Source organism: Tympanuchus pallidicinctus, unplaced genomic scaffold (assembly GCF_026119805.1).
Source record: "Tympanuchus pallidicinctus isolate F22 unplaced genomic scaffold, pur_lepc_1.0 scaffold4, whole genome shotgun sequence".
Classification (NCBI taxonomy): domain Eukaryota; kingdom Metazoa; phylum Chordata; class Aves; order Galliformes; family Phasianidae; genus Tympanuchus; species Tympanuchus pallidicinctus.
In genome coordinates, this window is record NW_026294758.1 from 19957400 (window position 1) to 19982053 (window position 24654).

The following is a 24654-nucleotide window of genomic DNA, read 5'->3' on the forward strand; positions in this document are numbered from 1 at the left end:
GTCAGAGAATTGTCGGGGCATTTTGGGAGTACAGGTACTGATTAGCGCCAGGAGTTGAACTACATCACCCAAATCAGGGTCTAACATCCCGGCTGCTTTCTTGCAGAATACCTGGATCTCAGCTTATAGTTTCTTTCCAACTAGTAGCTGTGGTCAGGAGACTCACACATCCACTTTTATTTCTTACAGCCTCAGGCTGTAAGAAGGAATAAGCAGCAAGACAAACATTAGAAAGAAACCTTTGTTTTAAACCTCCACCATTTCCAGAAAGAAAAAAGCACTTTTCTCTAAACTTCAATAAATAGGAGGTGGAAAAGGAGCATTAGTCCCAGAGCAGTTGAGATTATGCTTGACAAAGAGTGACTGAGGACAAATGCAAACAATCACTTATCCCACTGTTATGGACCTAATTAGAGATAATCTCCACAGCAGAAACAGACAATGCATGAAGAATTAAGAGTAGAGCCCATTTTACAATCAGAACAACTCAGGTAAAGTCTGCAAGACTAATAGGAGCAAAATTGACATTCAAGACTCTAAGTTTCTCAAGAAGTCAAAAATCTCAAAATCTACTGGAGCTTCAGAGAAGAAGGGAAGCTGTACCCTAACGATAATACTTTTCTAGGAATAACAACACTGACCTTTTAAAGTTACCTTCTAAATCCAACATTCTGAACTAAGTTACAAAAAAGATGCCTTCAAAAGCATTAGCAGCACGTTCAAACAACTCACCTGGAGTGCCAAGCAAAGCAAAGGCAAAGATAAAAGCACAACCAGTAGATGCTACACACTTGTCTCCTGGTTTAAGCACTGCTAGATTCTGCAGCAATAAGAGCAATGCAGGGTCAGCAGAGGAGGTGTGAGCTTTGAACCTGCAGCCTGATGCCTGGGATGCAAGATCATTATCAGGGAGGCCACACAGACACTGAAAAAAGCAATTCTTTCGTAACCTCCCCACAGAGGACTTCCATTTTTTTCCCCATTTGCCAGACGAATATCAGGCCAAGTTTACTATCCTACCTAAGAGTTCATTCAGTGAGAAGGGCTTTCCTCTTCAAAATCACCCAGATCATGTTTACACCAACTGCTTGTTACTAACGATATGATTGGAAATCTTCCGGGTCAGCAGGCAAGACTACAAACAACAATATTTGGTTGGCAGTCCTTGGCACGGACCTTGACTAATTTACATCACCTTACACAGATTGACTACCTGGCCTTAGGTTTGGTAGCAAACACATTCTGGCCTTGTTCTTCAACACCTACTAATACTGCAAACAACTAGCACATTGTTTTTATTGTGGCCATCTGCCCTATAAAATAACAATGATTTGTATGACAGAAGCACTTTCAGATTTAGCTTCATGGTAATCCACAACCAGTTTGACTCATTTTTCCTCCTGATGAGTGTGTGCCAAGCTTTCTACAACTCCCTAACATTAGGCACAGGGCCAAAATATTGGGAAGCTGATTGAACGTTTTCTTGAAATTCCACCAGCGCCCAAACAAAATGCAGGCACTGCATCTCACTTAGTCACAGGATCCTTACAGCACCATACACACAGCTACATAACACTGAACAGATGAATTCTCTTCATTTAAGGGGGCTGTGCTTCACAGAAGGTTAGAGACAGCTGGAAGAAAATGACTGCTCCTTTTAAGCACAACATGACAAGAAAATAGCTACTCACAATCTGCTTTAACTGCTGCTATTAAAACAATTAGTCACATAAAAGAGCCCAGCGCTAGGCTTTGCCTGTTGCAGTAGGAATTACAAGAGAAGAAAGCCCAGATCTTACTCTGACAAGAACTGGAACTAATACAACGTGATGTTAGGGACAGAAATCTGGCATCCCAAGCATTTGGGCAAGGGGCTTCTAATGGTATCTAGTCCAGGCACCACGAACAAGCACTCTGATTTTTTAAAAAGTCAGCATATTCTGTGCTGAGTATCTCTGAAAGCCCAGCTATAAATAGCAGAGCAGAGACCATTTCGAAAGTCATACCCAGAATGAGTATCAAGAGCACTAAAAATGCTGGCCCTGAGCTCTTCAACAGCTCTCATTTCCTCCTTCTGACAAAGCGTAGGCCCCAGAATGCATTTGTGGGGCACAGGTGGGCGCATAGCAATGTATCAGAAATAAACCACAAGAGATATTTTCCCAAAGACCTGAGCACCAGCCTACAGGAACTCCTTAATACAAATAGGACTACATTTTTCCAGTCAGCAGTGCCTCATTTTCAGAAAGGGACGATGTTTAGAAACTTCCCTTGTGACAGAACATGCCAAGCTGCTTTGAAAACCTGTCCCAGTTCACACTGGAGCATGCCTTCCTACCAGAATGACCACAACAACTGGTTCTCATTAATTCTAGCACGTTCAGAAGGTGAAATGGTGAAAACACGTGCGCTCCATTGCAATAGAAAAACTTGAGCTTGCCACAGCTGGACTGATTCAAAGAAGGGCATGGGCAAGAGATTGTGTCACGCACTTCAGCGAGAGGAATTACTCAAATGTCAAATATAACACTTAAGAAGAAATGCAGCCAATTATTTTAATATTAAAAAAAAAAACAAAACACCACTAAATTCCACTGGGAGACTTTGAAACACATGAAACATTCTGATATTCCTATTACAGTAAGCATCTCTACTTTTCTCACACACACACACATTAAAAAAAAAAAAAGATGATTTACTTTATCATGGCCCATGTCCAAGATCCATAGTCCGTATTTGCTTGGTTCTGTGTTTCTTTTTGTTTTGTTTTGCTTTTTGTTTTTTTTTTTTGTTGTTGTTGTTGTTGTTTGGTGTTTTTTTGTTTTTTAATCCCAAAGAATGAGCTTTTCTCTGCTGTGGAATCTAGAAGTAATAGAACAACCTGCTAAAATAATGATTGTGACATTCAAGCTCAATTCATGCCATTAGGCTTTGATCTCTGAGCAAGTGTAGTACTGTCGGCACAGTCGGCAAAAAGCTCTGTTGCACAGCATCAGCCACTTTTTTCTCCTGCTGATGCATCCTGTTTATGGACATTATCTTCTCAAACATGAAAAAGGATTAAGCATTTCACTTTACAGAAGACGGTTTTCTGCTTGGCAGCTGCCTCCAAGCACAGAAGAAACACAGAGCTCCCTCAAGAAAGTCATCACCCTTCTCAGCTTTTGGGAAAGGAAATCCATGAGCTCAGAGGGTGTTAGCTAGAAAAACTTTTGACCACCATCCCCTGCTCCACGCACCCTGATCACTGAATTACTTCATCTATGTGAATCAGCCATAGATCTGGCTTACGACTGTGTACACTGGTAGGCAATGCAGATTCCCATCCTGGAATGGCTGGGATATCACTGGGGTGCTTGTATCATCTCCAGAGCCAGGGTGCCATGCCTCACAGCTTTGCCATCACTTCTGTAAGTTTTTTTGGTTGTTTGATTTGCCAAAGAGTGCCTTCTCCTATATTTTATTTTTGTAGCTTGTTCTTCAGTCCTGGGGGAAGGTAAGGATGTAAGCAACCCAGCGAAGACTGGTACTGTAATTTGAGATGTATGTCTGCTCCATCCAAGGAAATTTTACTGTTATTCTCTTCTCAGTTTTTGCCATCTGGGACCAGCACGTCATGAACCAGCACGTGTCCAAAAACAAAACAGAACACAATATGGCTTTTGCTGTGTGAAATATCCTTCTGGTGTATTTAAGACTCTCTGCCATAAGGAATAAGCTCACTGTGAAGCCTGATATCTACACAACTGCACTGACACATGTCTCATAGATACAGGTTATGGAAGATAAAACGACAGAAATACCCCTCAACTATGCAGAAAAGCCTCAGCCAAGAAAAAGCCTGCAGCACAATGCAAGGAAATGATGTTGTCAGAAGAAAGTTGGCAAAGGCTGTATTTTATGCCACTGTGAGTAGAGTTTGATCCTTGAAACTCTACAACAGGCAGACCCAAACACGGCTTCAGCTCTCATGCTGCTAACCACCTAACTGCACAGACCTAAAAGCTAGTATTTCAACACAGGAGTAAACAGGAATCCAGGTGCTTTTGAAAGTAATGACTGCCCACTTTAAAGAGAAATAAATTTCTGCTCAATCTTGGCAAATGATAAGATTCAATAACCACTTATCTCTAATGTTACTCATAGAACAAAACAAAAATAATTGACATGCACAGTAAGAATGAAAGCAGCGCACCTGTTGTGACAGGTGTGGGACTGGGCACATAGCTGGGTGTGCTGCCAGAATGCTGTGTGCAAACCTTTCTCTTTGCCTAATCCACAAGAAACAAGTTGTTCCACACAGATTATATTGTTCACTTCCAATCGTTCAACTCATACTCCCATAAAGGTCAACAAGCCAGTGAACAGATGTGAAATAAGCGACAATGTGGTTATTATAACATCACACATGCTGATGGAATGAGCTAAAGGTGACAATCTGTTCAAACCTAAGCTACACTTCTTCATACGGGCTTCAGGACAGAGGTCCACTAGATTGCTCCAACAATATCAAGGGACTAAGCACAAAAGTGAAGAACTGGTCTACTCAATTTCAGGCAAAAGCACTCAGAATGGAAAATGCTTTGGGAGGGTGCAGAAGTGGCACTAAATACCAGAAGGAAGAGAGTAAGCTTGTAAGAGAAGTATAAACAAAACAATTCTGCAAGTTGTTAATGGATATAAGCCACGCATTTTCTGTTGAGCTTATGAAGTCCTAAATGATGCAAAGAAAGTTTCACTGGATTCAGAGCACATTCCCACAGAGAATCCACTTGACAGAAGTTATGTCTGGTTTTACATGTGAACACAACTGGGAAGACAGCTACAGTGGTGAAGACTAAGACTAACGTTAAAAGAGCTGTGAACAAAGCTCTGGAAGACACAGTAATGGGGGGATGGAAAAAAAAAAAAACAAAAAAAACAAGGAAAAAACAAGATCTGAAGAAATCTGGTGACAGCTGGTATACAAGTGAATATATATATATTATATTATATTTATTTATTTATTTCTGGAGGGAATAAATCCAAATTCCTCCAAATATATCTACTACTTTCTTAGAAGGAATATCTCCATAGGTTTGTGAGACCTGGTAAGCAAGGTTGTAGGAACTGCTATTAAAATATCAAAAATACTTTAAAACAAATGAATTAGATAAAAAGTACATTACCCAGTGGTAGCATAAATTCTGAAATGCAAGATCAATTTAGTTTAACAAATTTGGTTTAAAACCAAATTTATCTGTTCAAATTCATCTAGTTCACCTAGAAGAGAACTAGATTTTGAACTTTGACTCCACCAGAAAGAAATGTCCATACTGCACACATCAAAGCTTGCTGCTGTTTTATTGCGTGAGCAAAGGGAGATTTGTTGGTTTTTTGTTGTTGTTGTTTTTAAATCCAATCAAACTTGATTCTAAATTCTGCTTTCCACTAGCAATTATACCGGACTCCTGTTATGGCAGCATAATTACAATACACGGAAGAGAAAAAGAGCCAGTGACATATCCATAAACATATTCCCCACAAATACATCTCTCAGAGAAAATATATGTATAATAATTTGTTTGTTTCTTCTGAAGGCATAAGAATGCACCTGCAAAAGCAGCAGCAACATCTAAAAAGCTGGGCTTTAAATCTGGTTGCTGACATGACCAACTCAGCTAATAGTCTTTACCAAAAAATAGAAATGCTGCAGCTGAGAAAAAAAACACTTTCACTTTTTCATTGTGAAATATAAGCTTTTATGATCTCATATTTATAACAACATTGAGTCAGGGAACAGAAGCATGTCATCATGAGACAGGTGCTGCTGCTAGAAAACAGGTTATCCTGGTCCCGGGGTCTTGTTGGTCACCTTGACCGCCACCACTGTTGCTCTGAGACCTTACACATAGCTTAATTTTGGCTATTACTAAACTAACAGCCAAGAATGCTAATGAATATTAATTGCACAGCTTGCCTTCCAGCTTCCAGTAATAGCCTTTCACTGGGAAATGGGCAAATAAAATTTCAGATTGTTTCAGAAAATTTCAGAGCCAAGAAAACAGGGTGGTGGCTGGTTTGGGCCACTTCTTTATCTTCCATACAACACTGCCTGCCTTCTGCCTGATAGAAAGGAAGACAGACCTCCAGAATGATCTCTGAACCGTGTGGTCAGAGGCTCTGGCTTTGTTTGCTCTTTCCAAAAGACTGACCTTGCTATCTAGCTCAAACCAGAACAGTCTTGGAAAGGCTCTCCTGCTCTCCTCTTTCTGGCTAAGGACAATCATTCCCTAACAAAGTTAGCACAACACAAACGGATCTCTTATTGGATTAGATAGAGCTCTGCTAAGCAATACTCTTCCAGAAAATAACAGAAGAGGAAAAAGGTCAGCTTGTGTATGGATGTTTATACCATTCAGACTGATGTACATTCTTCTTATAATCCATGATCAAGCCTTTTCACTAATAACTCAATAAATCTTAAGATCTGAATGCTCCTATTTTTCCTACAGAATTAGTTTGTTGTCTGAGAAAAGCTACATCAACAGCTTTCCATCCTACTCTGTCTCACCCTCACTCCTTGAGGCAAACTCACATCTTTCCTGCCCTAAGACAAGCGATAAAAAAAGACAGGTCTGGCTTTACTGTTACCTTTCATTAGAAAAGGAGACCCGAAAAATGAAGAGAAAGAGGGTATTCTGGTCAGTGGTTCAATTCATGCTAATTCTTCTGAGCTGATCTGTACAGGCCTCCTAGAGCCAGCAGCATTATAGGACATACAGCAACAGAATACCAAATGTTTTGAGTTTTTAAGATGAACATCTCAACACCACAAGTAGAATCTTATCACGGTATTTATAATCCTTGTCCTTAGTAACCACAACTGTTCTAGATAACAACATAGCAAACTTTCAAGAATTCAGGATTCAAATATTCAGCAGATACAAAAATGATAATCTCAAAGACAACAATTCAGCAACTTTCTACCATGTTAGACCTGGAGAAAGAGTCTTATTTCAGGATTTGGAGCGCCACCCAGCCTAGGAGACCTACACAGACACCATGGTTCCTGCTCCAAGGTTACTTAAACAAATTAGTAGTCTGATTCCCCTTCTGTTCCACTCCTGTCACCATCTTTGTGCCAGCACCAGCATTCACGAACCCACAATCCGAGCACAGGATGCTAAAGAATCACCTAGCTAAAAATGTTTTCAACCCTTCTATCCCTCAGTGAAAGAACTCCCTCATCTGGAAGTTCAGAAAGAAAAGTTAATTTTAAGCTTGGTCACGCTGGGTTGGTGAACTTTAGCATCAGCCCAGAGAACAAAACACGGACAGACAGAGACCCAGCTCTTGGAGGAGGTGAAGTAGGGCCATTAGCAGCTCAGCAGCAACCCCCAATTACACTAGATTAAAGTTCTGAAGAAACCACACCCTAAGGAGCACTGTACCTGCCTGGTGCAGCCTGCGTTGATAAACAGAAGTAGAGCTCATCCCATCCAGCAAGAGCACAGGCTGGGGACTGGCCTTGTTCCTGCCCTGGTTCTGCAGGCCCCCCTCTGCCAGCAAGCTCTGCAGGGAGGCAGGCAAGGGAGAACCCACATCCCGAGTTGTACCTATCACACCTGATTCACACATGAGACATTGTGTACGTCACTTACATAGAAGGTCCAGAGCTGCTTTCCTCAAGCCACAGAGGTGTTATTACAGCATCTGTGGACTGCTTTAGGCTCACATGGTGAGGGTGAGGCCCAGGAAGTAGAGAACAGGCTATTTCCAGAACAAAGGCCACAGTAACATTGTCCTTTTTCTATCTTTGAAAATAAGCTCAAGTCTTTCCAACTTCAGCAGTTCAGCACCTCACCAGGGACCAGTCCCACTCACCCTGTGATATAGGATGGAGAGGGGCCAGACCAGATCTCTGCTCACATCAGCAGAATCGAGCTGAAGAGGTTTCCGAAGACAAAACTGGCATTACCAAACAGGCTGGCCAGCATCAGCCCATGACAAACTCATCTACAAGCATACCCCAGTCCCACTGGGTAAGGAGACCACCAGGAGGCTCTCACCATGCCTGCCTGTACCGCTGCTCAGTTTGGAGGAAAGCCAAGACCGATAGCCAAAGGTTGCCAAGACTCCTGCAAACGCCACAGTCTTACAAAGAATGGCACCTGAGGTGCTTGTTTCACACAAAATACTATTCAGGCACGTGAGCTTCAATAGTAATGCATCAAGGGAAAGTTACTGCGAGCAGTTGGGGCCAGACACAACACTGCAATTGCAAATATGGACAGCCACAATCTCTGAAAAATAGCAAATACCCCACAGAACACCTCCAACAAACATATTTTTATCATCTTCTAGCATGATATATTCCCAACTTCCAAAGTTAAACAAAAGTATTGAAGCCTGGGGCCCTTAAGGCTTCCACTATCCAGCTGTTAGAGGTCCATGGTGGCCTCTGCCCCTCTTCCCCTAGGAGTCTTTAGGATAATGCTAACATCAGCAAGACTTAACAGCTCTCCCTCTCCATAATCCCAAGGAGGTGGGAGAATGAAGGTTTTCAAGAAGTGTGTAGATATGGTATTTTATGGACACGGTTTAGTGTGTAATATTAGTGGTAGGCGGCCAGTTGGACTAGATGACCTCAGAAGTCTTTACCAACCTTAATGCTTCTATGATTCTAAAGTTCAATTTGAGTTCTACCATGCAACTTCTGCTTTCCAGGCAGAATCAAAAAAATTTTCCAGGCAATCCTCTACCCACAGTTTGGAATGAGCAGACCTGTAACACTTGCCCCATAACCAGCCCACCCAAACTACAAGTGCCAGACAAACAAGGCAGTGAAGCACTGCTAGTGAAGGCAGCGGGCTCCTTGCTGGCCAAGCAGACCACACCAGGCTGAGCTCCACAGCCTGCAGGGACGTGGCAGAACCACATTGTGCTGCACAAGAACATCTCGGCACACAACACTGCTCCCAGTCCGTGGCACAACAAACAGAAAGCACCCGCACCGTGTGTCTAATTACATTACCCCTCTTCAAAATTCAGCAGGATTGCTCACTTAGGAAAAGCCTCAAGACAGCATGCGTGGCCATCTGTTGCTAATGGAGCATGCCCAAGACACGGCTGTTCCCTGCTGTACAAGCACGGACATATCTCTGCATGCTGCCTCCTAACTGCACCTTAATGTATTAATCTATACCAGTAATTTTCAAAACCAGCTCAAATTCAGCTAGGCGCGTAAGCACAGGTTTACATCTCTCAGGCTCCAGTAACATCTATTCCAACAGATTAAAGCTCAGCCTTTGATCCCCCAAATTGATCTACACAGCCATGAAGTCTCCATGCCTAACAGCTCGGGGGGTGGGGGGTGGGGGAAGAGGGGCGGGAGGGGGGCAGACAATGAATAGTTTAAGACAGACAGAAATAGCGCTTAATAGGAACTTTCAGTCTATAATCAGAGTATCTTTCTTGATGGACCTAAGAATCCGAGCGATCACGCACGCCCAAAACCAAGCACTAGCGCTTTGCAGGGGGCTGACGATAGGCTGTAACGAAGCAGTTCAAGCTTCTCAACAGTCTGGCACGCAGAGGTGAGATCTGTTGCATGCAGTCGTGCCTCCTGCCCATCACAAAAGCAGCGGGATCGAATTGTTATTATTTTTACACACCCGCTCTCCACTCCCCGCTCAGCGACATGGATTTCCGCGTAGGTGCAAAGGGGATCGGAGCCCCCCGCTAGCCTCCGGCGCCCGCCAGCGCTGGGGCGGGCGGCGGGTCGCTGGAGCAGCCCTACGCGAGCGCTGCCAAGACAGAGCTGCTCTGTTCAGATCAGCTAGAATAAAATAACGACAAAATTATAAACACACACTCTAGAGGGAGAAGGGGGGAGGACGGGGGAAACAAACAAAACGCATCAGCCCTCTACCGATCCCCTACCGCCCCTCTAGCTATTCCCAGTAAAGTTACGTACACTAAGGGGGAAAAAAAAAAAAAAAAGAAAAAAAAAGAAAAAAAAAAGAATTAAAAAAAAGTTAATCGCTTTTTCCCCTCTGCCCCGTGACGCTGCTCCAGGCGGAGCGCGGACGAGCGGTGCCGCTAACCCAACGCAACCGCTGCCGTGCTGTGCCGAGCCTACCTCCGGGCCGGGGAGCCCTGGGCAGCCGCCCTCGGTCTCGCACCGAGCCGAGCCGCCTCGCTTCGCTCCACTTCTCCCGAGCTCAGCTCTGCCACGCACCGAGCAGACACCGGCCCCGACGCCGGCCCCGCTCCCAAGCACCCGCGTCCCTCGACGAGTCTTTATAGGGCGGCGCGGGGCAGCCCGAGGCGGGGCGTTACCGCCCGCCCCTTCCACAGCCGGGCAGCGCCTGGAATCGTTTTTTCTTTCCCCTTTTCTCCCTCTTCTCTATTTTCCTCTTTCTTTCTTTCTTTCCCCCCGACCTTCCACGTTCCACTTTTTGTTTTTCCCGTCTCCTTCGTCTTTTTCCTTATTTTTTTTTCACTCTCCTCCCGCAGCAAGGGACGCCGCCGATGTTTGGGAGGCGGAGACGCGTCGATTTGCATGTGGGTGTGCTCGCTGCAGCCGAAAACAAACTGCGGTGCTGTGCCCACCTCACACCGCACGCTGCTTGGGGGACCCACGGCAAGGCATGGGTTGCACGGCACTCCCTAGGGTTACTGCTGGGCTGGGGTCAGTGCGGCTCCCGCACATCGCGGCCGGCTGCTAACTGGTCTGTGGAAATCACAGAATCATTAGAGTTGGAAAGGCCACTAAGATCACCAAGTCCAACAAGCAGCCCATTCCACCCTGCCCTCGGTGCCACATCCACATGGTTCTTGAACACCCTCAGGGACGGTGACTCCACCACCTCCCTGGGCAGCCCGAGCAACTGCAACACCACTCTTGGGGAGAAGGAATTTTTGCTAACATTCAAAGTGAAAGGGAGGACAAAGGCCAAGGGAGAGCCCTGTGCTCTCACCAGACTCAGCTCCTCACCTGCACTGGCCCCTGCATCAGGTGCCACCAGACAGCACGAGGTGGGCACTGGTTGCATCCTCAGGTGCCCAGCTAACACATCACTACCAGCAACAGCAGTTTCAGGAGAAGTAGAACTTCTGGTCCGTGTCACTTGGTCAGGAAACAGCAAGGAACCATGAAAGTAGATGCTTGATTCTTCATCCATCAAGAGTCAGTTTCTGAGGCAGTTCTTGGACAAAATAAGTTCACAAACTTTAAAAAAACAAGATGACCCCATCTTAAACATTCACACTGCCCAGCTGCACCTGCTCCAATCAAGAACTCACAAGTGGCCACCTGAGAAACAGCATATGCAATTACCAATTTCAAGGTTCCTTGTCCTCCCAGCTGGGCTCTTTTCCCAGAAAAACAGCAACCTTCATCGGACCCATTCTAAAGCGTCTGCTCAGTACATGTCAAGGGCACTCGGAAGCTCTGCAATCTATGAAAGCATAGAAGTGCATTTCCATTGCATAAGACACCCTATGAATGACAACAATGCACAAAAGACAGACAATTATGGTTCCCTCTAAGGACATAATGCACTGCCATTGCTCATCCACAGTGAAGTCAATTATGTTATTGAACATGCTGTTGTTAATGCTCTGCCTCATTACGAGCAACCTGGATGATCCACGGTTACTGAGGAAACTGCATGTTCTTAGAAGAGCACAGAAATAGGAATACCTGACATCAACCTCCAGAGATCTTGGACTGACTGTGATCTGAAGTAATGCTATTCACTGGAATGTCTTATACAGCAGAAAATATTCAGACTAACAATGCACGTCCTTCTGCACTGAATGGAAGCTGACATTCATTTCAACAGCAACCCATGCTCCTTCCCTCAACCACCATCATAATGAGGAGCTTTGGACTGGAAACACAAAGCTAGACCCCATTTCTGATCCGAAGTTCCCCAGTGCAGCTGCTGCCCAACTTCACTGATCGAAAGAGACATACTGGCTATGCATTCACCTGGTTACAAAACTGAAACAAGCACTAGGTCTTTAATCTGTAGGTCTTTAATCTGTAAGTGCAGCTTACAGATTTCACTATATACTATAGCTTTCAATCTTTGCACTTTTTCCAAACGTTTACTGGATCATAGTTTTAAACTGTAGCATAATTTCAGCATATTTGCTCAGAACACAGGGAGGAAGCGTATAGTTACTTTAATTATCAGCAGGATGTTAGGACTCATCCCATGCAATGAAACATTTGAAACAGAGCGGAGCACACTGGGTAGGGCTTTCAAAACACTTAGTGGCCTTACTGCTGATATGAGTGCTGAAAACGGACTGGAAATTGTCCTGGTGATGGCGGCTCCTTAAATCAGATTCCTCCAGGGAAAGTGAGTTGGTGTTTTAAACATCATCAGAAGGGATGACTTCCTTTAATTTTGGAAATCAGCATCTGTGTCAACTGTTAAAGCATTTAGACATCCATCTTCCAGTAAAGAATTGGAAGAAAATGGAGTACTTAATTGAGTTCGCTAAATACCTGGTCCAAAAGCATCTTTGTGTGCCACTGGACAGCATTTATCAAATTTACATTTTCTTGGTTGTCTGACAAGAGTCAAGTCACTATAAACAATTAAACACTTTGGGGAACACCCTTCTGACCTTTCCACAAATCCTGTTCCAGTTAAACACCACTCTTACCTGCTCTCCAGCCCCAATACCTTTTGCTTTCCATTAATGTTATGTTCAGTCCTTCTCAATTCTTTCCATAAGGCAATGAGGGACATTAGGCTCTGTGCAACGGTTTCTTTCTACTGCCCCTTGTTTTCTACTCAACTTCCTCCACCACTCCTTGCCTTCCACTGCTCTTCAGCTTCTCTATGGGTCCTCCACAGCCAGCAGACCTTTGAGGGCCCATCATCATCCATTTCAGAGCCTGCCAGTATTGCCCAAAGCACAGCTCCCATGACATGCCTTTCCAGATCACACATGACCTGTTCTTTTCCAGAGGCTAGTTTTCTCACTCACTTTCACTGCAATCTTCTTTTTGCAGGTCCGGAAGAGGCAGTTCATACTTGGTCCAAGGCTGGGTGCAAGGAAAAGGCTACAGAGGTGCACAACAAGAGATCAAAGAACTTGAAAATTGTTCTTCATGGAAAAGATAACTTGTAGTGGAATGAAGGGGTGGAACTGAAAATTTGAGAACATACTGTGTTCTTGCTGAGGGGAAGTTGTTCCTCCTTACTGGTAACTTCTACAGGGCAAAACTTCTTGAGCCTGCAAGACTGATGGCTCTGCCACCTAGACGCTAGAGGAGAGAGACGATTCAGCCAGTCACACAAGAACTGTGTTGCTGTGAACACAAGAGCTCTAAGGTAGAGCTCAGAAATAAAGAATGCCACTGTTTGATACACCCTTTGCAGTCAGCTGTTGAGATGAAACATCTCACCTGGAAATCTTTTAAATCCAGATGAACTAGTTAAGGCTTGGTTCAGGAAGGAGGGAAGATAACAGATTAGTAGGATGTCTGTTTAAAAAGCGTACTTTTTGAAGAGTTTTGATCTCCTCTTCTTGAGCATAACATTAGCTTCCAGAATCTTCTGTGTTGTTTTCTGGGGTACACAGTGAAGGTTAGTCAGCATTTCAAGCATCTGTTCTGTGTTGTTTTATTCTTTCCCTTGATTAGCAGTATCTGAGTCAGCTGAGGTGACAGTTTTCGTAAGGCCTTCCTGGAAAGAGACTCCTAATTTTTAGTAAGAAATAGCTGCACTGTTATTATTTTATAGCAAATTAAACTCTCACTGAGCATCTCATCTTCAATTTATACTTCCTAACATGGGAGTTAGTCACTCTAGCCTGATTTACAGTCCAGTGAGTACAAATGACTGCATCAGGCTTTTCAGTGCATCCTGCTATGCTCGCGTTTTTCCCCTCATCATATTAACACAAAATGAGGCAATATTCAGTCTACAAGACACACCGTTCCAGCTGGAAAGAAGGAAAAGCACCTGCAAAGTCTTAATGACCTGTCTGTTCTCCACCATGCAGGGAGGAAGCCTTGAGGTGCTTATCTGTACCATATCAAGTGCTGAACCTGGGAAGACTGTGCCCTCTGAACAAAGTACGCTGCAGGCTGTTCCAGTGCCTGATGGAGGACAGAACCTTCTCTCTATCCTTCTGTATAAACGTATGTTTCGATCTGCTTTCAGTAATTAATTAGATATTTCTAAATCTTTTTAGTACAACATAAATATATTGAATCTCAGGCAAATCCAAGTCACAGCTGAAGTAGTATGAGTAACATTTCTTAATGCAACATATTTTGTGTTGAAGAAGGGTGATTTAAAAACTGTCTCTGGCAAAGGTTAGTTGCCAAATTACTGCTGTTATTTTAAGAAGAGGTCCATTCCCACAAACACAGCTTTGCCATAAGTGCTTAGCATTAAATACAAGCACGTGCAAAATTACATCTATAGTTATCTGTATACACAGTAAAGAAGCGTGAGATTCACTCAACAAAATTACTATATTTTGGATGTAAAATATACATGCAGCCAAATACTTAGTGGTAAAAATCTTTCAGTTTGCCAAAAACAAGCTGATTTTCCCAAATCACAGGTCTAACCTATAGTTTGAAGAGCAAAGAAAATATATAGTGTTGCCAATTAAAATATACCTGACACAGCGATTCTAATTTTATACTAAGTTTATTCCTTTCTCATATTCCCCAGAGGTACACCTTATAATGGCAAGCAGCATGTGTACATTTTTCTGTTAACGTTTCCGTATTCCTTTGTGCAACTGTCCACATTTCAAACAAATGCTATTCCTTCAGAAAAATGCTTCAGAGGGCTTTATGTGTACATCGCCATACAACTTCCATAAGGACAGTCTGGCCTGTACAAGCTAGTGTTTCTGTGTAATTAATGCAATTGAATGGTTAGTTATGGACAGCTTAAAAATGCAAGGTGAACAAAGCCCATTCTTGAAAATTTCTGTGCTTCAACCCAGGGAAAAATGTTCATTCTAGTAACATCCTCAGTGGATAGAACAAGGAAGCCAAGCTCCACCACAAAACAGAAGTGAAGTCTAGCAGATACAGGACCAAGTCAAATGCAAAGAAAGCTGAATAAAAGGATGCCATATGGCTTCGAAATTGATGGACAAATCTTAACTTATGTGAAATCAATGAACTGGTTTAAACTTCAGCAACTTAGCCCTTGAAATATAAATTAAAGTGGTTACTTTCAAATGTTTCCTTGTGGCCAGCCAAATGCTATTTCGTATTAGTTGTAGTTGTCTGTTTTCTTAAACAATGATTTTAGAGAGATAAAGAATTGAATTATCAAAAATCTTTATTTAAATCAGTGCTCAGGAAGCTCAGTGAACTGTTTGCCTGATAAGGACTCCTGAACTGGAGCTATAAGAGTTTCTGCCCTTTATATAGGGAGGATGTATTAGGGCACCTCCATAAGCCAGTTGAGATGTGCATTTGGGAATTTGATGGCAGAAGCCACCAGTGCTCCCTCTAAGCTGTAAGTGGAGACAGGTTAGTCCCTGATTACCACATTTCCCTTGATCTGGAGCTGCAGACCACAGCACTCAGTGCAAGTCCTCGTGGTGGGGGGGGTTTAGTCTCAGGAAGTGATGTTTTTCCTTCACTAGATAACAAACTCAAGAAGAGAAGGAAGGGCACTGTCAAGTGTTCAAACCCACCTTGTGAACCAGAAGGAAAGGGAGGAGGGACTGTCCCATACCAATTCTGCCCGCTTCAGCAACAAAAGGCCATGGAGGAACGCAGGCCATACCTTAGCTCTGGTCCTTTCAAAGGACTTATACACAGAACAGGCCATCCTCAGACTCTGGCAGGTTTTATTTTGCTGAACTGCAATATATAGGCTAGCAAGCCCCTTGGCCTCCACCCAAGAAGAGTCGTACTTTTAGGCTCACAACAACCTCTTCCAGCTTGCTCTGTTCCCATCAAACCTGCAGCGTGGAGCTGAAAAAGTGCCTGACTCCTTAACCTGACAGTGTCTTCATGTCTTTGAGAAGGGAAGATACAGAATTCTTGCTTGCTATGAAATTCAGCATCCTTGAAGAAGAAATCACATTTTTTGTAAGACCCGTTTTCTCCTCTTTTCACACCTCTGCCTTTAACAAGCCCATAAGTACCCAGTTTTAGCAAGCTTTTGAGCATCCATGCCATCCCGCAGGGGTCTTGCTTTCCAAGAGACAAGAGACACCTCTCCTACCCCTCCTTTTCCAGGGGCAACTCTTCTCAGAGACAGAGTGGAGGCTACCTTTTACTTCTGTTCATCCATCTGGAGAAGCACCTCCTACAGTTGAGCCTTAAAGGCGTCTTTTCAATTCAGCCACTTCCCTGGACATCAAGCTGAAGTCACATTGGAGAATGAAGGATCTCTATTCAAACCCATATCTTTCCAGAGCTGCTCAGAATTTCCAGCTGACTTCCACACTTACTGACAGACATGGCAGTCTGCTTTGTACAGCCTAACTTGTTTTCCTCTCACTAGATTATGCTTGGGCTGAGCACTGTGCTTCCACATTAAAAAAAAAAAAAAACAGGGCCACTTTCAAGTTCTGACATTATATTTTGCCCTTCTGAAGTAGCCTCACTTTCTGAATGTTCTGAGCTCTTTTATCAAGGCAGCAGGCTTGACCTCTGCATACTCTAGCTACTTGCAGGCATCCGGGGCCGGATCTAGGGTGTAGCCAACGTGTGCTGCAGACACTGTCTCCTTCTTGGCTCTGAGAAGAGTCAGTTCCTGATTATTTGGTCTGAATCTGAATAAAAAGGTATTTATCCCCCCTTGCCTCTTAATTCTCTCAATAGCATCTGTAGCAAAAGGCGATAGTTGAGCTTAAGCTTGTCTTGAGCACCCCTCTCTGTTACTGAGTGAGTGAGTAGCTGTAGGGACTAGTCCTATTGCTGCAAGTGCTGTTTCTAACTTGCTTTTCGTCTTTGTACAAGCAACTGTGCAGTTGCTGGTCAGGATACCAGCAACCTTCCTGGAGGCTGCTGGAGGAACATCTATGGCACATTTCCAGAAGGGCTCTAGAACATGATCCACATGGAAAACTATATCCCAGATAGTTTTCCTCTTTATCCCCACATGGTGTGCCCAAGTGTGAAATGCTGTCTACTGTCCAGTATTAAAACTCTGACTTTGGTATCCCAGATGACCAGGGACAAATGTTTTGACTGAGATTTCCAGGACTGCTCTTTGTTCATGCATGGGATAAGGAATCACTGTAGCCTACCAAAAAGAAATGTGCTGTGCAAATGATTCCTAATCACGTCAATTTTGGTTAATCCACCCAAAAATATTAATTGCCAAAGAGCTACGTAAAAGAATAGAAGGCTGGTGCATATGGCACACTAAAGGAAGGGGAAGATACAAGTAGCTGCAAGGCAAATTTAACACATATGCTATCATTTAAAGCCCTCCCACAGTTTACCACCAGATCAACAAGCGTTTTTAAGTTTTGGTAGATTTTTTTTTTTCTTAATTATTATTAAAATACATGAAATATCACCTTGCCAAGTTCTCGCAGTGCAGGAGTCCAAAATGGTACTAACTCCTAAGAAGCTGCCATCAGAAAAACCATATAGGAAACATACACTATCTCATTTCTGTAAAAACATTTTTTCCATTAGTGCTTCTAGTAGGTCAGTCATTACATGTTGCTATAATCATAGGGAGGTAGGAGCCAATATATCTTTGTAGACGTATGTCAGTGTTCATATGCTGTAAGAGATTTGGTTGCAATCACTGGAGATTAATCTGAGGGGTTCCAGGTCTCGCCCATTCATGCAGGATTGTATTTCCTGTAAACACACTGGGTTCATTAACTGAGTACTACAATATTTCCCCTGCAAATATACAGTTTCTCTGCAAATAATTTTTCACTGAGAACTAGGCATATGTGATCACTGTTCTTTTCCTTTCCACGTAACCACTTTTTGGTCTTAGAAAGCCAAGGAACTATATGGATGTCTATTAACAAAAGGTGAGATCTCGTTTACAATAAATGCTTATCGTCAATAGATTCCTTCCACAGAAGAAGTTCAGTCTTCTTCAGATTCACCCTCTATTGATTAGGCTTTCCCTGTTCTCTGACAGAGATTTGGTGCAGTCCAACTGCATGTTCTGTGGTTTTGCTACATGGAGGTAAAGCTGCTCTCGGACTCCACAAGTTAGCTAAGTGGCTGTCCAAGTTTCTGAAGCAATTTTAAATAATTCACTCAAATTTTCTCAAAGACTGCCTTTGAAATTTTGGGGTTTGTCTTTCAGTTTTGATTTTCCTACTTTGTTGTCCTTTTTAATGGACAACTGAGTCAGTTCCTCACACAGTACCTTCAAAGTTGCCAGTACGCTCTGAAATGTCTTTGGGACACAGCAGTGACAGGTGTGTAGTCACAACACCTTACCAGTTATCCTTGTTTACTTCTAAACACTGCACACAATAATTAGGGTACTGTTTGAAGGACGTATTAATGGTCTGTTTGTATATGCTTCAGTATTCATGATAAATAAATCTCTACAGGCAGAAAGCTTATGCAAACTCCTCTCTATGCAATTACAGTTCAGGCATATGAGCAGTGGGAAGAGAAGAGAGATGTATGCAAGTAACATTGCGTAAATAAAGAAATACTGTGCCCAAGATGGATTCCTGCATAGCAGATCATATGTAGCAACACGAGCTGAAGGGCGTTATAGCTGGGAAATCTGAGACTGCGTGGATGGAGCAACGGTTGGAGAGCTAACTGGGAAAGTCATTTAGACTCTTCTGTCTCCAGAACTGGCCTATCAAAATAAAAATGAAAACATTTGCTGTCTACAGAATAAAAAACAAATACTTTCTTAACCTAAACTATAACACAAAAGTACTCTATTTTCGTTCTTTCTTTCCCTTGCTCTTGCTACCATTCTTTCAGTTGAAGTTAAAAGACAATGAATAAAAGCTAGGAAGAACTAGGAAAAAAAATCTAAGACTTTAAACAAACACATAAAACATACAAACGTTTCAGTTTTGTACCAACCATAAATCAAAGCATAATTATCAATGTTTTCATCAGTTCTCTCTGACCACAAAGCTCATTACACACGGACAAAAAAAACAGCAGTGATTTGTGGATGCATTCTCCTCCTGCCTACACAAGAACAAACTCCATCCAGAGGAAAAAAAATCTAAATGTTCTTTCAGGGGTTTCTTTGGGTCAGTTTTAAGAATTAAGGATCCTGTCTGCATTAAGCAGCTTATCTGCTCTTGCCCCAGTGCAGGTGTGTCCCTGTTGGGCTGCAGCTGGAACATAACCTCTCTTACACACCAGCTTACAAACTGAGCACAACCCACCAGTGAATGGCAGCAGGAAGCAGGAATCCATTTTGATTTACATGATATCTTTACTCTGATACACCTTTAATTTCCTGGATGATAACCCATGGCATTTTAATGTAGAATCCTGTTAAGAAAAAGCTTAAATTTTCGTTGATCCTGGGTGGAAAAAATGACTTCCAAAGGGATTTTCCCACCATCTTCCACACTGCTCTCCCCATGAAGGGAAGGAACAGAGCTGTAAAGCATACCTGCACAGATCTGCGCTGCAAGTGTGCTCAGCTGCACACACCGCAGTGCTCTGCCACAGGGAAGCTGCAGAAGGGCTTGGGGGCCCTATAAAGCATTGCTGGAGCCCTATTCTTACAGGAGATCCCATCATGCTGTAGCTGCTTGGAAGAAGTCCACTGGTGAGGAATTTTCAGGCGCTTTTTCCTTTTGCACAGTATAAGCCATCTTGGAAATGACAGAGTGAGTGTACTGCCCATACGATAACCACTACTAGTGCTCTGTGCAAGCTTCTGCATTTCAGGTCTCAAGACATCCCAGCAGGGCAGAAGTTGTTGGCTCCTCTACCAAGTGGAACAGGCTCTGGAGACTTGAGTGACTCACCACTGTCCGTAGATGTGCTTCCTATTTGATAGGTTACATGCACAAAAAGATGTTTCAAGCATGGAGTTTTTCTCCTTGGAATTGGCAAGTGAAAGGAGTGGGACAGACACAGTTAACATATCCCCTTGCAATTTATACTGCGCTTTCAGAGAACATTCTTACTAGTCATTTTTCTGGCATGCGTCTAAGATTTGAGAGTATGTGGGCCTGTGCACCTAAGCCATTTGCTGAGGAAAAGCAGTGAAGACAATCAAAGACAATCAAGGAAAAAGCAAAGCTGATTTTATGAAAAAGAGAAACTAAACTCTAGTTTTAACCCATGCCTTTACATATCAACAGTAATAGGCTCCCACCTAACTGCATGTTGCCTTCTGTACCATGCATTATCAGAACCACATATGTAAACCTAATCTATTTGAATCATACTTTCCTGAGAATCTCAGAATCACGTCCCTTTCAGTTTTTTGTTCCTGGCATTGATTTGCAGAGTCCGTTTTTGTATTTGCATCTTTTCATTTGTGCTCCCTGGTGCTTCCTAGATGGAGACTGCCGGCAGCTAGGCTTTGTCTCGCTGTTAATATTCCAAGGAATCTTGGCAGCAGCAGTACACGGCAGATGGCCAGCCTTTCCCAGTTCTTTAAGATGTGCAGACTGACTCAGGGCTGCATATGACCATGAAGTAGAGGCTGAATGCAAGACTACATCAAAATAATGGTATAGAAGAGAGGCATTGCAAACCAATACATAGAATGACCCCACTGCTGGCACTTTCACAAATCACTGTCACTCACCTTTGACTCAAGTTCCTCCCTACTGCTCTGTATAAGATGAGTGATTATTTTCTATCAGTGGAGACTGGCTACAGTCAAAGCCTTTTTTCAGCTCTATGTAAATGTAGAATAAAGGAGAGTACTCGGTAACGAATAGGACATAATCAGTCCTCATCTTTCCTCCCACATCAGTTCAAGAGCAGATGGTAAAAGGAAGGAGGGGACACTTCATTTCAGCTTTTTATGTAATCACAGGTCAAGATGGCTGTACTTTCTGCTAATCAAAGATTCCAGTTAGAGCAGTTCCAGGAACACTAACAATTTATATGGAACTGCATTAGACCAGGGCCCTGCATGCAAGTACTAAAGGAAAATGTTGCCAAACTCTTCTGTTAGGAAAACTTATGTGAGAAGCACCCCTCTACCACATGAAAATCGCACCTAAGTTCTGCACACCTTCAACCAGACTGCAAGGCAGCATCAGGGTGGCTGAAATCACACAGTTCTTCATAGCGAAGTTTGCACTCTTCAAATTCTCACAAGCTTAATTAATTTCTCCCAAACACAATGAGTTTTAAGCAAATGGATGAATCCTCATCTGCTGGTTTTAATGAAAGTATGTAAGTTATACAAGGGTGAGAATCTAGTTGAAGTGCACTGTTACGTCTCTTTCTCTCTGACAAGACTGGGTTCTAAACCATTTCATCCATATTTGTCCCAAGGAAAAACTGTAGTAAAAAGCAGTTATCGATGAACTTCCATGCTGGAATGAAAGAAAAATACTGTCAGAATAAGTACTGTGTTTTAGTGTTAATATCAGTTCAAACCTCATCTGCTCTCATCCTTTCCTCCCAACTTCTTCCCCATAAGAAGACAACCTTTATTTCTCACCATCCCCAGCCTGTACTAACATTCCCTGCTCTCACTGAGCTGAGATCTGTCATGGAATAAACTAGGGCACATGTGATGCTCCCAGCTAGGTTACACCAGTGCAAGAGCATGATGAAAGCCTGGCACATACAGACTGGAAGTTTGCTTTTTCAAATTGCTGAATTGCTGGGACATGTTTTAAATATGACTAATTACTGCAAAACATCCCTCCTTTTCCATGTGCCATTGTATCACCACTTCAAACTCAACATGACTTAGAGCTGCCCTACACTGTAAGGAAAAAAACAAATTTACAACATGGACACACACAGTGTGCATGAAGTAAACTACCATTTGGCCAAGCTTTGAGAGAATATATGCCCAGGAATTATTTATTCATTGAAGGGCTGTCCAGTGCTTTAATGGCTGAGAGGTTTAACTCCTCATCTCCTGGGCAAAGGATCTCACTGCATCACACAAATATGCTCACACAAGTCCTCACTGGAAAACTGTGATGGTGGAAAAGTCAAGCACTCAAAACTGATGAAATGCCAGGATAAGGGCTATCTTCATTCATATGTGCCTTGTATTGGTCTTTGAATAAAGGCTCATGTAATTGTTTTCCCACTTGCGTTTGATTTTCTTGTATAAAACCACAAGAAGATTGGCCGCAGTAGAGAACAAACACCATGCCTCCAGAACAGAAATCAAGCCAAAAACAGTCCCAAAAGCCATCGTTCTGGGCCTCCAGCTTAAGCTGCTGTAGAGGTTATTACACCTGCATGTAAGCCAGTATATTTTTGCCAGGTCTTGTCTTTAGAGTCTTCACGGAGACTGCCAGCTAACACATTGTTTCTAACTATAGCATAGCCCTAGCGTCATCAGCAAATGAAGGGAAGTGATCCTCCCTCTCTACTTTGCCCTGGTGAGGACACATCTGGAGCACCGGTGTCCAGAGCTGGGCTCCCCAGTTCAAGAAAGGCAGAGAACTACTAGAGGGAGTCCATTAAAGGGTCTGAAGCATCTCCTGTACGAGGAAAGGCTGAGAGATCTGGGACTGTTCAATCTGGAGAAGCTTGAGGGGGGATCTTATCAACACTTATCAATATCTGAAGGGTGGGTGTCCAGTGGACTGAGCCAGGCTCCTTTTGGCGGTGGGCACAAGCTGGAACACAGGAAGTTACCAACAAACATGAGAAAGAACTTCTTCACTGTGAGGGTGACAGAGCTGGACTGGCAGAGACTGGAACACACTGCCCAGCGATACTGTGGAAATTCCTCCTCTGGAGATACTCAAAACTTACCTGGACACTTTCCTGTGCAATCTGCTATAGGGAACCTGCATCAGCAGGGGTTGGACTCGATGATCTCCAGAGGTCTCTTCCAACCCCTACACTCTGTGATTCTGTAACATTTAAAGAGTTTTTGCCAGGTGACTTCTCCTTTTACTGTAACAGCTGTTAACAAACAATCACGTTTTAAAAGGAAAATGAAACTTCCCTGATATTTCATTTCCTTTTCTGTACTGTGCTGAAAAATCCTCTTGTCTTCTATCCTTCTCCTAAAACTTATCCCAAGAGGTCTTTACCAACAAGCCTCTTCTTACTGGCCTGGCTCTTCTATTTTCAACCAAGGTGTTTTCCCCATCAGATCTTCCTAACTCTGCCCTATTTAACATACAGTTCTTTCTCCTCTACTTTTCTACCCTTCCCTGCTGTTTATTAGCACTGACGAAGAAAGAAAGTTAAACCTTCGTGAAACCATGCCACAAAGCAGAAGCACTTCTCAGTAGGAGGGTGGTTGTTTTGAGACATAGCAGTGTACTCTGAGAATATCCCCCTTCCAGCTGAAGATAAATCCAAAGAAATGTGTGCAATATTAGGTCACAGCTTTTTTAAATTAGCAGAAACTTTGGCATCACACTTTTTGTCCCTGCATATCCATCACATGAGGGTATATGTCAGGCTGAGCTCCTGTGCTTCCAGGATTTTCATGTAATTTTAGATGCAGGAAGACTGTCTGAAGGAACTGTCAGTTACAAATTACGACGTACAACACACAGTTTTTTTTTCTGCCACAAAAGCCATACACAAACTGAGCTTTGCACAGAGTGCTGATCACCCAGTACTGTGTAAAACGTGAAGTTTGGGTCTCTTCTTTATAAAAAACCCTTAGCCCCCTCTTGCTCCAATGAACACTTTGCATAGGCTCAACAAAGGAAATTTAAAAATAATGTGAAGAAACTCTTCCAAATAAGTTATGGGAAGAAATTAAGAAATGAAAGGACACGTGGTGGGATTTTTTGTTTACCTCTAACAACCTTTTTTGTTGTTATTCTGACAGCACAGCAGCAGAAATGGGTTGAATGTTTCCTGACTTGAGCAGAGATATGCAAACCAAAGGACGTAATTGCTTTTGTCTGGTGTGTGTATGGACCAAAACTGTCAGGCTGTAAAATGCAAAGGGTAACTGCCACTGAAGATACGGGCATCACTTAATTCAAGATACCCTAATGGTGTAAAACTATGGTTAAAACAGAACATCTCTTTCAAAGTGTGTATGGATACTAACAAACCAGAAGTAAAACTTTTTGTCAGCGGTGAATTAGCCGGACAGATACCATTTGTAACCAGTGTCACCCATATCCACAGCCAGAAGTCAGTGATCACAGGAAAAGCAAGTCAGGATGAGACAGGTTTCCCTGATAGCGAAAGACTCCCACAAAATCCTCCTCTTTTTCCCTCCAGAAGAAGGACTTATCATTGCACCCTGCAAAATCACCCAGATGTCCCCAGGGGGGTACACAATTCTAAACTTTCCTTCCACTCTTGGCTGTGACTCCTCCTGTCAGGTTAGAGACCAATTCGAAGAAATTCTCAAGTAATAATAAGTAGAGAATTTCAACAATTACTCATGATTAGAGCATCTCTCTAGTGTGTGTGCAGTTTTGCAGTCCAACACAGAGCCTGCTTGCACTGGGGTTTGTATCTTGGCTACTGTTAATATCATGTCTGGAAAAATGTGTGTACTGCACACTCACTGAATGGCACCAACTTGAAACCATAAAGCAGTCCTC

At 43.0% G+C, this 24654-nt stretch overlaps 1 protein-coding gene across 3 annotated transcripts in view; it reads right to left on the reverse strand.

Annotated features, from left to right (window-relative positions):
* Window positions 1–10276, reverse strand: part of ABCA1 (ATP binding cassette subfamily A member 1) — a 90442-nt gene extending 80166 nt beyond the window's left edge. For 2 of the 3 annotated variants that reach the window (XM_052700350.1, XM_052700348.1), the window contains exon 1: window positions 10124–10276. The gene's annotated coding sequence lies outside the window, so the exon portion shown is untranslated. Of the gene's footprint in view, window positions 1–732; window positions 846–10123 lie in introns of those variants that run through there. The other variant, XM_052700349.1, reaches the window with a different exon arrangement.
* Between the last annotated feature and the right edge of the window lie 14378 nt (window positions 10277–24654).